The following is a 13,852-nucleotide window of genomic DNA, read 5'->3' as shown; positions in this document are numbered from 1 at the left end:
CCCTACAGCCTAATGTCAAAGTTCCTCTCCTGGAGTCTGACACTCAGCCCTGCTAGATATCTGTGTACTGCCCTAAATGCAATGGGCAGTGCGGGTTCATGTCCTGATACTGGTCCTGCCCCTAGGAGTTCTCCCCCAACAAACACTGCTCCATCAAGCCTGGCACATATGCCGTCTGGCCATCCATTCAACATGGCTGGGACAACAGTACCATTCTCCTGTTCATAGCAAATTCCTCAATAGTTACCCATACTGTTGCTTCTGTTTTTTATCTTCTTATTCTCTTTTGAACCGTCTCCAGAAAGCCTTTTCTATTCTTCTGAACAACTCACAAGATGGTCAACAATGACGCCCAGTTGCCAACTTCTGTCCTTATTTAAAAGACCTATCAATGGCTTTTGACTCCACTCGCCCCTCCCTCCTCCCTGAAGCAGTTACTTCACTTGGCCCCTGAAAGACCACTCTTTAGGTTCCCTGTACCTCACTATCTCACTCCTCCTCAGCCTTCACCTCAGATTCCTCCAACCTCTAACTCTGGAAACACCCCAGGCCTCAGCTCTCAGAACTTCTCTATCTAAATTACTCCCTAAATGATCTCTTCCAGTTTCCTGTCTTTAATGGTATTAAATACCAATTTCATGTTGACAACTCCCAAATCTACATGTCCAGCTATGACCTTTTTCTTGGAACTAAATACTAATCTCTAATGTCCAAACTGGATTTATCCCAAAACAAACTGCCGAGTTCCCTACCAAACTCTCTTTTCTGCAGCCTTACCCTTCTGAGTTGCTCAGGCCAAAAACCTTGAACACATCTTTACTTGCTTTATTTCATACCCAACATCCAATACATCAGGATATTCTGTCACCCCTGTCTCTAAAACATGGCAAAAATCGAATCACTTTCCACATCCTCTATTGCTATCACGCTGATCCAAACCATCATCGCCCACTGCCTGGATATGAACTAGCTTATTACTACAGTGTTTCTCCATTTCGGCGCCTTGACAGTTATTCTTATAGCATCCAGACTAATCCCTTCACAAGAAAATAAGATCAGGTCACTTTTGTTTTTATGACTTTTTATTGACTTCCATCCGACTCAGAGTAAAACCCAAAGGCATATAATGGCCCCCAAGGCCCTGTAAGACCTACATCTTCCCACTTCCTTGCTCGTATCTGCTAATCTCCTGGCCATATAGGCCTCCTTGCTGTCTCTGGAGCACACTCCGGCCGCAGGACACTTGCTCTTGCTCTTCCTTCTGCCTGAAACATTCTTTCAACAAATGCGGATATGGCTCATTCACCCCTTCTTTAGGTCTCCAGGGTGGCTTCCCCAACTGCAATATGTAAAATGGCTACTACCATCCACACTCCCCATCCTGCTCTGCTTTTTTCTCCATAGTACTTATTACCACTTGACATACTACATCATTTTTAATTGTTATCTATTCCTCTTCTAGAAAACAAACTCCATTAAGGCAAGGACTTTGCTTTGCTCTCCAGTGTGACCCCAGGACCTAGGACAACAACAACCTTAGTGTAGCTGATCATTGTATATTTGCTGAATAACTATATAAATATTAAAATGGTTAACAAATTAAGCCATGTTTCTTTATATTTCAATTGCAGTATGACTAAAAATGCAATTACTTAATATTCCAAAGAAAGGCTTCATTTTGTCATGTAAGAGATTACTCTGAGATGGCTGATTAAACATTTCATTTCTGAAACTAAATCTCTATCCTTGGGTCACTATTTTCAAACAACCTTTCAGCTCTTTTGAAAGAACCTCACATAGATTACTATTTACTCTTTTTATTTTTTCATGACATTCTCAAAGATCAAGTAAAAAACACATGTCAAAGCAATTTCTCCCTGCTCTTTCTGATTAAAATCAATATTCTCCCTGCTCTTAACAGCAGTAAAAATCAACACAACAGTTTCTGTTAACTCAATAGAATGTCAAGTGATATCTTAGTGTATTGTTACCAGCAGAGATATCAGCAGAGGACTACCAACAGCCTATAATCATTGCTGTTTTATTATCTACAAAATGTCATATGTGCATATGGCATTTTACAAAACAACACAGTGAAAACAAAGCTCATGTCTCAAGCAGCTTAGAGTTTATTTAGACAAAGAACTAAAGAACAGGGAGGCAAAACTCAAAAGGAGGGCCTGCTATTGTTGAGAAAAGAATACAATTGATCCAAGTGGTTAGGGCAGGGAGGTGATTTTCATTCCTAGTCTGTGAATGTGTAGCTTGATTCTGCTCTTTGCATCACAAACAACAGCTATAACCTTAACTGGTTTTCTCAAAACACTCTTCCTGTCGGTCATGGAGAAGAGAGCTCAGGACATACCCATCAGAAAATACAGTTAGAAATGTCCAACAACAATATAAAGCCACAACCCACCAATAGCTGCTAGCAATATCTTGTAATATTTTATTATTTAAAGAAAACTGACCTTTCCCAAGAAATCTTATAAAAACTGTATTGAGCTTAGCCTAATAGTGAATTCCTAAGTTTACATAATTTAGAACATCTAATTAAAGATATTTACAATAGGGTTATTAGTAACAGTTAATAGTAACATTTCAGTTACTAAGAAATGATTGTACAAATATGTAAAAATGTGCACTAAAAGGACTAAATATGGTAACAAAAAAAATTTGGAAACAACCTAAATGTCCAAAAGAAATTGTTCGAAAGGATTGGATAAATAAATTAAATCTAGCCCACACTACATTCTAGAATACCATTCAGTCATCAAAAATGGAGCTTTGTATCTATATTTATTGTTATAGAAAAGTTTTTTTTTTTAATTACAAGGCAGCATGTATCTAATGGTCCTATTTTGACATATATATACACATACTCACATTTACCCACATATAGAGACTCACTCACACACTTCATATGTATGAATCCACATACAGAGAATGTGAAAGACAGTGAGAATGTGTGTGATAGAGGAAAGATGAGGGGCCAGAAGCTAAAATAAAAGACAGGTAGGGAACCCCTTACAGACAGAGTGGAGAAAAGCATGCCCACCAAAGACACCCACAGAATGGTCTGAGCTATACAGATTGAGTTACACCCAAAGAGATTCATACAGACAGGAAAAAGTATGAAAGGATATATACTAAAAGGTTAAATAGTGGTTCAGTCTGAGTGGAGAGGTTATAAGTAATTTTCACTCTACCTTTCTATATTACTTGATTTTTTTTACTATGAAAATTTATAACTTTAATAATCAGAAATAATAATCAAAAATAATAAAATATAAAGCTACTTATTAAAAAGAACACTGGAACTTAAGAATGAAATAGACACACTTCAAACACAGAAATAAACAAAATCCTCAAATTTTTAAGTGCTAAAATTTAATGAAAATATCAATTACTCTTTAAAATCCTAAAAGTTTTGGTCTCTACTAATTTAATAATGTATCTTAGTGAAGTTATAAGAAAAAGCATGGAGCCTGTCCTCCAAGTGCTTTTTAATTTATTCTGTAAGACCCAGTGTATGCCAACAAAGAAGTTACTTCTCATTCAGAATATTATTTCCATATGAAAATAGCACATACATATTTGTATTTCATCTTTTCTTTAAATCTCAGAACTTCAAAGCCTTGAGGCAATTTCAACATATCTAAGTAGGAACAAAGATAATCACCATCATGCCATCCAAATCAGATATAGAAGGAAGTTTTTCAGGGAGAAACAGAATTCTTGATCAGAATTATATAGTTCTTAAAAGTAGCTTTAGACAGATCCAAATATAAGGAAAAGTTTGCAAAGGTGGCACACAATTTTTGCTTTAGAAAAGATCAGAAAACGTCTACAACTTTAGCAAATCATAAAATAAGTCACTCTATATGCCCAAGAGAAATGAAAAAATACACTATTTTTAATTCACCAAATTATGATTTTTAATTCTTTTACCAAACTACAAGGAATTCATTAGTCTGAAAGGCAAAACTAAAGATAATCATTTTTTTAGTATAAAAAACACTGATATATGAGGTTTTATTTCTGAGTTTAAAAATCAGTAACTTTTAATTCACTAGAGAAACTAGAAATCAATAATACAGCAAAGCCTAATGATTTTCCACTTAAATTTCTTATTCATATAAATATAGCCATGTACATTAAAATAAGAATGTCAGATTTCTCAATATCAAACATAATGCTTAGAGGATTATAGATTAGATGTTTCATTTTTAACAAAACTTAGGCTAAACTTCATTTAAAGTCCTGTTATTCTGTTTATTTTTATTTTTATTTGGTTGCACCACATGGCATGCTGGATCTTAGTTCCCCAACCAGGAATTGAACCTGTGCCCCCTGCAGTGGAAGCACAGAGCCCTAACCACTGGACCGCCAGGGAATTCCCTTGTTATTCTAAATATATTTTCAAATACATGAGTAGAATAATTCTGAGCCACTGGAAGTTTATTAGTAAATGTTATTTACAGAAACCACAATAATTCTCTTAAAATTCACAGTATCACTACTTGCTCAAAATAATTTAGTGGTATTTCACTGCCTTCAAATTAAAATTCTGAAATTAAACAACTTCTGTGATTTTCCAACCAATTGTTCACTATTTGTTAATTTCATTCATGAGATTTATTCATTCATTGTGATCTTTTAAATTTTTTACCATTCACATACATGTTTACTGTCATCTAAGTTGAACTATAATATCAATAATCAAGTAGGTGTATAATACTAAAGTATATATCAGAAATGAGAGCTGTAAAAAAAGACAAAAGAGATCCCCTGGGCTCAGTATCAGGGAGCCTGATCTAGTAAATTGACTGTAGGCCCCAGGCATCCAAAATTTCAAAAGCACCTCAGAAGATCCTGATGCAGCAAGTTTATTAAAAGACTTTGGAAACTTCTAGATCATTGCCCTGGCTGTACCACCTCATAGTTTTATATTATACTTTGCAGTTTTCAGGGTGCTTCATATAAATTAACCTAATTGATTCATGCCCCACTGCATTCAATGATCTTTCCACTGCCACTTCTCAGCACATTCTGGTCCTCTTTTGAACTCTACTTATTTTATACACAAAATACTTTGGCACAATTCCATATAGGGTCTTGAAAAACGTGTAAATATCTTGGTGTACAAAGGTGTTGTCTCTCTAACTCCACAGGTAGAGATATTATCTAGCACCCTTCTGGTTATCTTTCCTCTCCTGCATGCTCATCACCTGTGTCCATACCCCAGAACCGCCCCCCACCCTTCCCTTCACCATTTCTCTATCTCTCATTACCGCACAGCTAACCTCCCTCTCAATTCTTTCCAATACTGGTGCTCCCAATTCCATCACACTCTTCTGCATCCTCAGTGGCTTTACTGGATGTTCTTCCCATTCTTGTGCTTAAATAAAAACAGAGGTCTTCTCTTAGGATAGGGCTTTTCTTCCAACTCTTCTGAATGGAAGATGCCCACATGCTGATGACCCACATACACCAGGAAAAGGAGATGGCATACACATTTTTTTATCCCACTGGCACTTCCATATTAATTCACTCCACTCAAGTGTGAAAAGAAAACATTCCTCCTTTGATTTTCATACCATCAAACAACTCTAACTTCTCCCCTTTCTAGTGATGCCACTTCAATTCACTGCACATACATTGCAGATGTTACCATCTAGATCATTTAAATTACATCCAGCTTTTATCCAGAGGGACACTAATACAAATGGAGAGCCTCTTAATCTCTTGACCTGGGCAACTGCTGTTGCCTTTACCTTCACTCCTCTTCAATATTCCTCTTTTAAGATCATGTAATGAGCCTTATCAACCTGTGAGAAATCTTCTATCTCTGAAGAAAGGAATTCAACAGCCAGCTTCCTGGTCACATGATCCTACTTAGCAATGGTCCCTGGGTCTTGACTCCACCCCAGACTTTCTCTCCTGATACATTTTCTCTTTGGGAAATCTCAGTCATGCCAATAGATTCAACTTCCTCTTGTATTCTGATAACCACTAAATCTATCTTTCTAACCCAGATTGCTCCACCAAACTACAGGTCTACGTGGTTATCTCTACTGCAAAAAAATTTTTAAGTTGCCTCATAAACACTTTAAACTCATAATCAAAGCCCAAATTTTCTCATCCACCTTCTCAAACCTAGTCCTTTTTTCTAAGTTCCAGTTAATCAGAGTAACGATACAATCATCTACCAGGTAACCAAACACCTGTGAGAATCATCCTAGATCCACCTCTCTTCACGCTGCCACACAATTATCAAGTTCTGTATATTTTACCAACCAAATATTTCTTTTATCCTCTCTTGATCTATGGCCTCAACTCTCACCTTCACAATTATATTAACTTCCAAACTCAATGATTCTAAAACTTTTTTATATAAGGACCACTTGATGTGCATGTTAAAAAAATGCAGATTTTTATGCCCCTTATGCAGAAATACTGTTTGGTTGCCTGGAATCTTTTTTTTTTTTTAATAAATTTATTTATTTTATTTATTTATTATTTTTGGCTGTGTTGGGTCTTCATTGCTGCACGGGGGCTACTCTTAAGTGTGGTGTGTGGGCTTCTCATTGCGGTGGCTTCTCTTGTTGCGAAGCACGGGCTCTAGGTGCATGTGCTCAGTAGTTGTGGTATGCAGGCTCAGTAGCTGTGGCATATGGGCTCAGTAGTTGTGACGAACTGGCTTAGCTGCTCTGTGGCATGTGGGATCTTCCCGGACCAGGGCTCGAACCCATGTCCCCTGCATTGGCGGGCGGATTCTTAACCACTGCGCCACCAGGGAAGCCCTGGAATCTTCATTATTAACAAATTACTTCATCCTTTGCAGATGCTTCAAATTCTGGTGACCCACTTAATCACACTTTGGGAAGCACTGAACTATTTGGTCTCCCTGTTTCCTATTATCTCTGTTCATTCCATCTCTCTCCTACTCACACCCTCACACTCTCCCTTAAGCCTGATCATCATGAAGAGCAGAGAATTTTATTTTCTTCTAAGATTTTCTCCCATGTACACGGTATAGTGATACACCATCTTGTAGGCAATATTCCCCATAAACACACACTCCCACGGGAATATACAACACTGTCCACAAGGTTCAAGGACAAATGGTGAAAACTGTCTCAGACGTTCGCTTCAGTGTCTCTCTCTGAGCCTCTCTCTTTGTCTAGAAGTGAAGCAAGTCTGTACATGCACCATGAAGCATGCAGCAAGAGGTCCACACTGCAGGGACAGTATGCAGGTAGAAAGGTGAAAAGGACTATTCCAGAAAGAGATTGTTTTATTTATTTTCTTTCTTTCTTTCTTTTTCTTTCTGGCTGCGTCAGGTCTTAGTTGCGGCACGCGGGATCTTTCGTTGAGGTGCGGGCTCTTCATTGTGGTGCGCAGGCTTCTCTCTAGTTGTGGCGTGCGGGTTTTCTCTCTCTAGTTGTGGCGCGCAGGCTCCAAGGTGGGTGGGCTCTGTAGTTGTGGTGCATGGGCTCTGTAGTTTGCGGCATGAGGGCTCTCTCCTTGAGGAGCGTGAGCTCAGTAGTTGTGGCACGTGGGCTTAGTTGCCTAACGGCATGTGGGATCTTAGTTCCCCAACCAGGGATTGAACCCGCGTCCCCTGCATTGGAAGGCGGATTCTTTACCACTGGACCACCAGGGAAGTCCCTAGAAAGAGATTTAAACCTTGACCAAGAAATGTGGGTTTTAAGAAATAAAAAGCCAGGAATTGAAGCCCCAGATACTGAAAAAAGTTTGTTGTTTTGCTCCACCTCTCTTTCTATAATATCTTGGTTTGGAAAGCAAACTTGGTCTGTAGATAAGCTTTGGTTCAATCATAAAGGAGCCCTCAGAGAATCTCTCTGCCCAACCCACTCACCCTATTATAGAGAATATCTATTGTTTTCCCTCTCAGAATCAATTTTCACCTCATCCTAAGAACAGCCCCTAGATATCCTTTTAGGCAGCAACCTCTCACAGCTTAGAAATATCTGAGAAAATAAAACCAGTGCTCAGCTGGTGACTAAAAAGAAGGCATGTATGAACTGCTTTAAGGCATGATATGAGTTTAAGTGTCAGTATCCCACTGGAGAAAGATGTTTTTACACACTATCTTCCCCTTGCATTAACTGGTTACTAATCTTGCTTTTATCCCCCAGAGTTTTATTGACTGTTATTAATAAGATAGCCCTTTAAAAATAATTCTGAGTAGCTAAAATGATTTGCCCTCCAAGAAGAAACAAGGAACTGCTTTCTTCTCTCTTTAATATGAGTGTTGTTCAGGTTAAGATGGAGACGTATCCACCTACAAGGGACACATCCCTTAGCTGCTCCTCAGGCTGTTGCTCTGAAGATAATTTCACACGCCATATTTCGGACACCATGACCTTGACCCCAGAATGACTGCTATCATATTTTGACAAGATTTCTTGTTAAAGTATTCACTCTTCAACCCCAGATAATGGCTTTTTTAAGGTACATCTCCTTGTCTGTAATAATGGTTAAAAAGAGAAAAAAAGAAAGAACATTTTCTTCTTAGCTATTCTACTCTCATTTTCCACATTTATAAGGTAAGAGAACAGACAAGGTAATTTATAAAGTTTCTTTGGCTCTAATAACCCCAAATTTGAAAACACACTAAGCATTTCAGTTGGCAGCACAGCCAGGTAGAATGACCTCTCATCATGCTACCATTCAGAGACAGCAAAGCTGTCATTCAATGTGTAGATGAATTGGCACAAGACAAGCCGACATTGTCTCACCAGGACTTGCAGATAGAACACCAAAATCTGAGATCACAGTGCATTAAAGAAATGAGTATCTGTGGAGCAAAAGTGCCAGGATTCACAGGCACTTTGAATGGAGCTGAGAGGTTAAGTCTCAGATGGGAGGGGGCTGTCATCTTCTCTATAAATGTGAAGCAGTTCTTACAAATCCCATTTAGCAAAAAGACATAATCGTAATGACATTTTCTATGAATCCTATAAAAGACACAAAGCACAGCCAGCCCCTCAGTGTCTTCTATTATAATATGAGTGATTTAATGAAATTTGAAGTTGACAGTAATAGTCTCATAATATGACATACTTTAGATCAATAAAACAAAGGTGAAACGAAATAAAATCTAAAGCATATGCCTGGTATTTTAAAGTTACATACTTGCAGCCTATCACAGGAGTCAATTATTCTGACAATTGTATTCATGTATAATAGTGCATGTAAAATATGCACAAAATTAAAGGTTTCGACTTGAACCATGTGATAGGGACTGAATATGAGCCAGTCACCCAAGACAATACAGCAAAGACAGACACTTCATGCCATTGATTACTTACAGTTTCCAGGGGATACAAAATATGGACTGGATTTTCCTTCAAAATGTATATAGAATTCAACCACTTTTTCTCCATTTCTATTGTTAATACCCTAGATAAAGCCTCCACCTTCTCTCATCTGATTATTGTATAAAAGCCACCTTTTGGACACCGTGTCCACCCTGGTGCCCTGCATCTATTTATCGCACAGCCAGACTCAAGTTTAATGGTAACATAATTGAAAAGAAAATGAGGACTTTAGTTGACTGAGAAGCTCAGTAATATTGTACAAGCGCTAGAAAAGTTTCTGAGAACTTATTATTTTATTATTTTTGAGAACAGTTATTATTTGTAAAATATAATGATCATAAAAACGGAAGAAATAATTGCCCCCTTTACTATGCTGGTAAAAGTAGGGTAGCACACCCTGAGAGGGTCACTAACCAACAAGAATTGATCAAGATAAAAATGAACAGAATATTGAGAAGGAACAAAAAGCTGTGTCACGTGGGGCACACTCAACTCTCACGAGTTGAAGAAATTTGGGACATTCACGCACAAGAAAAAACTCCCACATGATGGAAAGAAATATGGAAAAAGGAGACACTAATGGCTGCCTTCAAAAATATGAAGGACTGCCATGTAGAAACAGAATTAAATTTGTCCTGTGTGACAAGAGAAAAATCTAAGATAAATTGGTGGATGTTCCAGGATGGTGGATTGACTCTGTATAGGCAAGACCTATTCAACAATCACAGTTTTCCAAAATTAATAGCGGCTCCAAGAAATGTTCACACAAGGTCTGACCATAATCCATCGCTTCACCTGAGTTACTTCTGCACCTTCCTCCTACCTGATCTCCCATCTCCAGGTCCTCTCCAACAGCCTAAGAAAACCATTCAAAGTACAGAACTGCTCTGATATTCCCCTACCTAAAAGTCTTCAAAACAGTCCATTATCTTTAGGATAAAATCAAAACTCCTCCCTCACCACTATACATTTTCAGCCTCCTCTTTCACAGTCCTGCCTTTGTACTCTGGACTTCAGCCCAAATGAACATTTCCCAGATCCTTGAACAGGACGTGCTTCACTCACCTTCAGACTTCAGCTCTCATTAGTGTCTTTACATACAGAACGATGACTTCTCCTCAATGTCTGGGTAAGTTCTTCTTGTCCTTCAGATCACAGCTTTGGTATCCAGCTCAAATATCCTTCTCAGATGAACCAAGCTAAAGTCACGCTCAAGCTCATATAAACTAACAAAAGGAACAAAATCACAGCGATCTTTTTAAAACATAAACCAGACCACCTCACTCCCTGCTCAAATCCTCCAGTGGCTTCTGATCACATTTAGAACAAAATCCTCCTCACCATGATCTGCAAAGCTTCGTGGCCTGACCTCTGGCTCCCTCCGTCCTCAGCTGCTCTCTATCAGTGCTTCTCTCTGCTCCAGCCATGCCAGACTCCTTGTTGTTCCTTGAACATATTTTGCATGCTCTTGGCCTCACAATCTTTTCACTTGCAGCTTCCTCTACCTGGAACAAAATTTTCCCAGATATTTACATGAGTTGGTCCCTCACTTCATTCAGAATTCTGCTCAATTCTCACTGCCTTAGGATATTTCCCTCACCAGCATCGATCAAAAATAGACCTCTCACTCAGCCATAAAAAGAAAAGAAACTGAGTTATTTGTAGTGAGGTGGATGGACCTAGAGACTGTCATACAGAGTGAAGTAAGTCAGAAACAGAAAAATAAATACCGTATGCTAACACATATATACAGAATCTTAAAAAAAAAAAAATGGTTCTGAAGAACATAGGGGCAGGACAGGAATAAAGACACAGATGTAGAGAATGGACTTGAGGACACGGGGAGGGGGAAGAGTAAGCTGGGACGAAGTGAGAGAGTGGCATGGACTTACATATACTACCAAATGTAAAATAGATAGCTAGCGGGAAGCAGCCGCATAGCACAGGGAAATCAGCTCAGTGCTTTGTGACCACCTAGAGGGGTGGGATAGGGAGGGTGGGAGGGAGACACAAGGGGGAGGAGATATGGGGATATATGTATATGTATAGCTGATTCACTCTGTTATACAGAGAAACTAACACACCATTGTAAAGCAATTATACTCCAATAAAGATGTTAGAGAGGAGGAGAGAAGATGGCGGAAGAGTAAGACGCGGAGATCACCTTCCTTCCCACAGATACAGTAGAAATACATCTACACGTGGAACTGCTCCTACAGAACACCCACTGAACGCTGGCAGAAAACGTCCGACCTCCAAAAAGGCAAGAAACTCCCCCCGTACTTGGGTAGGGCAAAAGAAAAAAGAAATAACAGACAAAAGAATAGGGACGGCACCTGCACCAGTGGGAGGGAGCTGTGAAGGAGGAAAGATTTCCACACACTAGGAAGCCCCTTCGCGGGCAGAGACTGCGGGTGGCAGAGGGGGGAAGCTTCGGAGCCACGGAGGAGAGCGCAGCCACAGGGGTGCGGAGGGCAAAGCGGAGAGGTTCCCGCACGGAGGAGGCTTGTCTGCTCACCCGCCGGGGCGGGCGGGGCTGGGAGCTGAGGCTCGGGCTTCGGAGGTCGGATCGCAGGGAGAGGACTGGGGCTGGCGGCGTGAACACAGCCTGAAGGGGTTAGCGCACCACAGCTGGCTGGGAGGGAGTCCGGGAAAAAGTCAGCAGCTGCTGAAGAGGCAAGAGACTTTTTCTTGCCTCTTTGTTTCGCTGCGTGCAAGGAGAGGGGATTCAGAGCGCTGCCTAAACGAACTCCAGAGAAGGGCGCGAGCCGCAGCTATCAGCGCGGACCCCACAGCAACAGGGGCGCAGAGGGAAAAACGGAGAGACTCCCGCACAGAGGCTCGGCGCCGACCACCACTCTCCAGCCCGAGAGGCTTGTCTGCTCCCCCGCCGGGGCGGGCGGGGCTGGGAGCTGAGGCTCGGCTTAGGTCGGATCGCAGGGAGAGGGCTGGGGCTGGCGGTGTGAACACAGCCTGAAGGGGTTAGCGCACCACAGCTGGCTGGGAGGGAGACCGGGAAAAGGTCTGCAGCTGTCGAAGAGGCAAGAGACTTTTTCTTGCCTCTTTGTTTCGCTGGGTGCAAGGAGAGGGGATTCAGAGCGCCGCCTAAACGAACTCCAGAGAAGGGTGCGAGCCGCGGCGATCAGCGCGGACCCCAGAGACGGGCGTGAGACGCTGGGGCTGCTGCTGCCGCCTCCAAAAACCCTGTGTGTGAGCACAGGTCACTCTCCACACCGCCCCTCCTGGGAGCCTGTGCAGCCCGCCACTGCCAGGGTCCCGTGATCCGGGGACAACTTCCCCGGGAGAACGCACTGCGCGCCTCAGGCTGGTGCAACGTCACGCCGGCCTCTGACGCCACAGGCTCGCCCCGCCTCCTCCGTACCCCTCCCTCCCCGCGGCCTGAGTGAGCCAGCGCCCTCGAAGCAGCTGCTCCTTTAACCCCGTTCTGTCTGGACGGGGAATAGACGCCCTCAGGCGACCTACACGCAGAGGCGGGTCCAAATCCAAAGCTGAACCCCACGAGCTGTGCGAACAGGGAAGAGAAGGGGAAATCTCTCCCAGCAGCCTCAGAAGCAGCGGATTAAAACTCCACAAACAACTTGATGTGCCTGCATCTGTTGAATACCTGAATGGACAACGAATCATCCCAAATTCAGGAGGTGGACTTTGGGAGCAGGATATATTAATTTTTCCCCTTTTCCTTTTTTTTGTGAGTGTATATGTATATGCTTCTGGGTGAGATTTTGTCTGTATAGCTTTGCTTTACAATAGCTTTATTTTACTTCACTATATTACAGCCTCTTTCTTTCTTTCTTTCTATTTTTTCTCCCTTTTACTCTGAGCTGTGTGGACGAAAGGCTCTTGGTGCTCCAGCCAGGCATCAGGGCCATGCCTCTGAGGTGGGAGAGCCAACTTCAGGACACTGGTCCACAAGAGACCTCCCAGCTCCACGTAATACCAAACGGCAAAAATCTCTCAGAGATCTCCATCTCAACATCAAGACCCAGCATCACTCAATGACCAGCAAGCTACAGTGCTGAACACCCTATGCCAAACAACTAGCAAGACAGGAACACAGCCCCATCCATTAGCAGAGAGGCTGCCTAAAATCATAATAAGGCCACAGACACCCCAAAATACACCACCAGACGTGGACGTGCCCACCAGAAAGACAAGATCCAGCCTCATCCACCGGAACTCAGGCACTAGTTCCCTCCACCAGGAAGCCTACACAACCCACTGAACCAACCTTAGCCACTGGGGACAGATACCAAAAACAACGGGAACTACGAACCTGCAGCCTGTGAAAAGGAGACCCCAAACACAGTAAGATAAGCAAAAAGAGACGACAGAAAAACACACAGCAGATGAAGGAGCAGGGTCAAAACACACCAGACTTAACAAATGAAGATGAAATAGGTAGTCTACCTGAAAAAGAATTCAAAATAATGATAGTAAGGATGATCCAAAATCTTGGAAATAGAATAGACAAAATGCAAGAA

The 13,852-nt window shown here is 41.5% G+C and overlaps 1 long non-coding RNA gene across 1 annotated transcript in view; it reads right to left on the bottom strand.

Moving 5' to 3' along the window:
- Positions 1-10,832, bottom strand: part of LOC137768668 (uncharacterized) — a 46,196-nt gene extending 35,364 nt beyond the window's left edge. The window contains exons 1-2 of the long non-coding RNA XR_011074774.1: positions 10,692-10,832; positions 10,416-10,576 (exon numbers count right to left, since the gene is read on the bottom strand). This is a non-coding gene — a long non-coding RNA (uncharacterized lncRNA). The remainder of the gene's footprint in view (positions 1-10,415; positions 10,577-10,691) is intronic.
- Positions 10,833-13,852: the final 3,020 nt, after the last annotated feature.

The sequence above is a fragment of the Eschrichtius robustus genome, chromosome 8 (genome assembly GCF_028021215.1).
Source record: "Eschrichtius robustus isolate mEscRob2 chromosome 8, mEscRob2.pri, whole genome shotgun sequence".
Classification (NCBI taxonomy): domain Eukaryota; kingdom Metazoa; phylum Chordata; class Mammalia; order Artiodactyla; family Eschrichtiidae; genus Eschrichtius; species Eschrichtius robustus.
The sequence above is the reverse complement of the archived record's forward strand: the minus strand, read 5'-3'. Positions and strand labels throughout refer to the sequence as shown.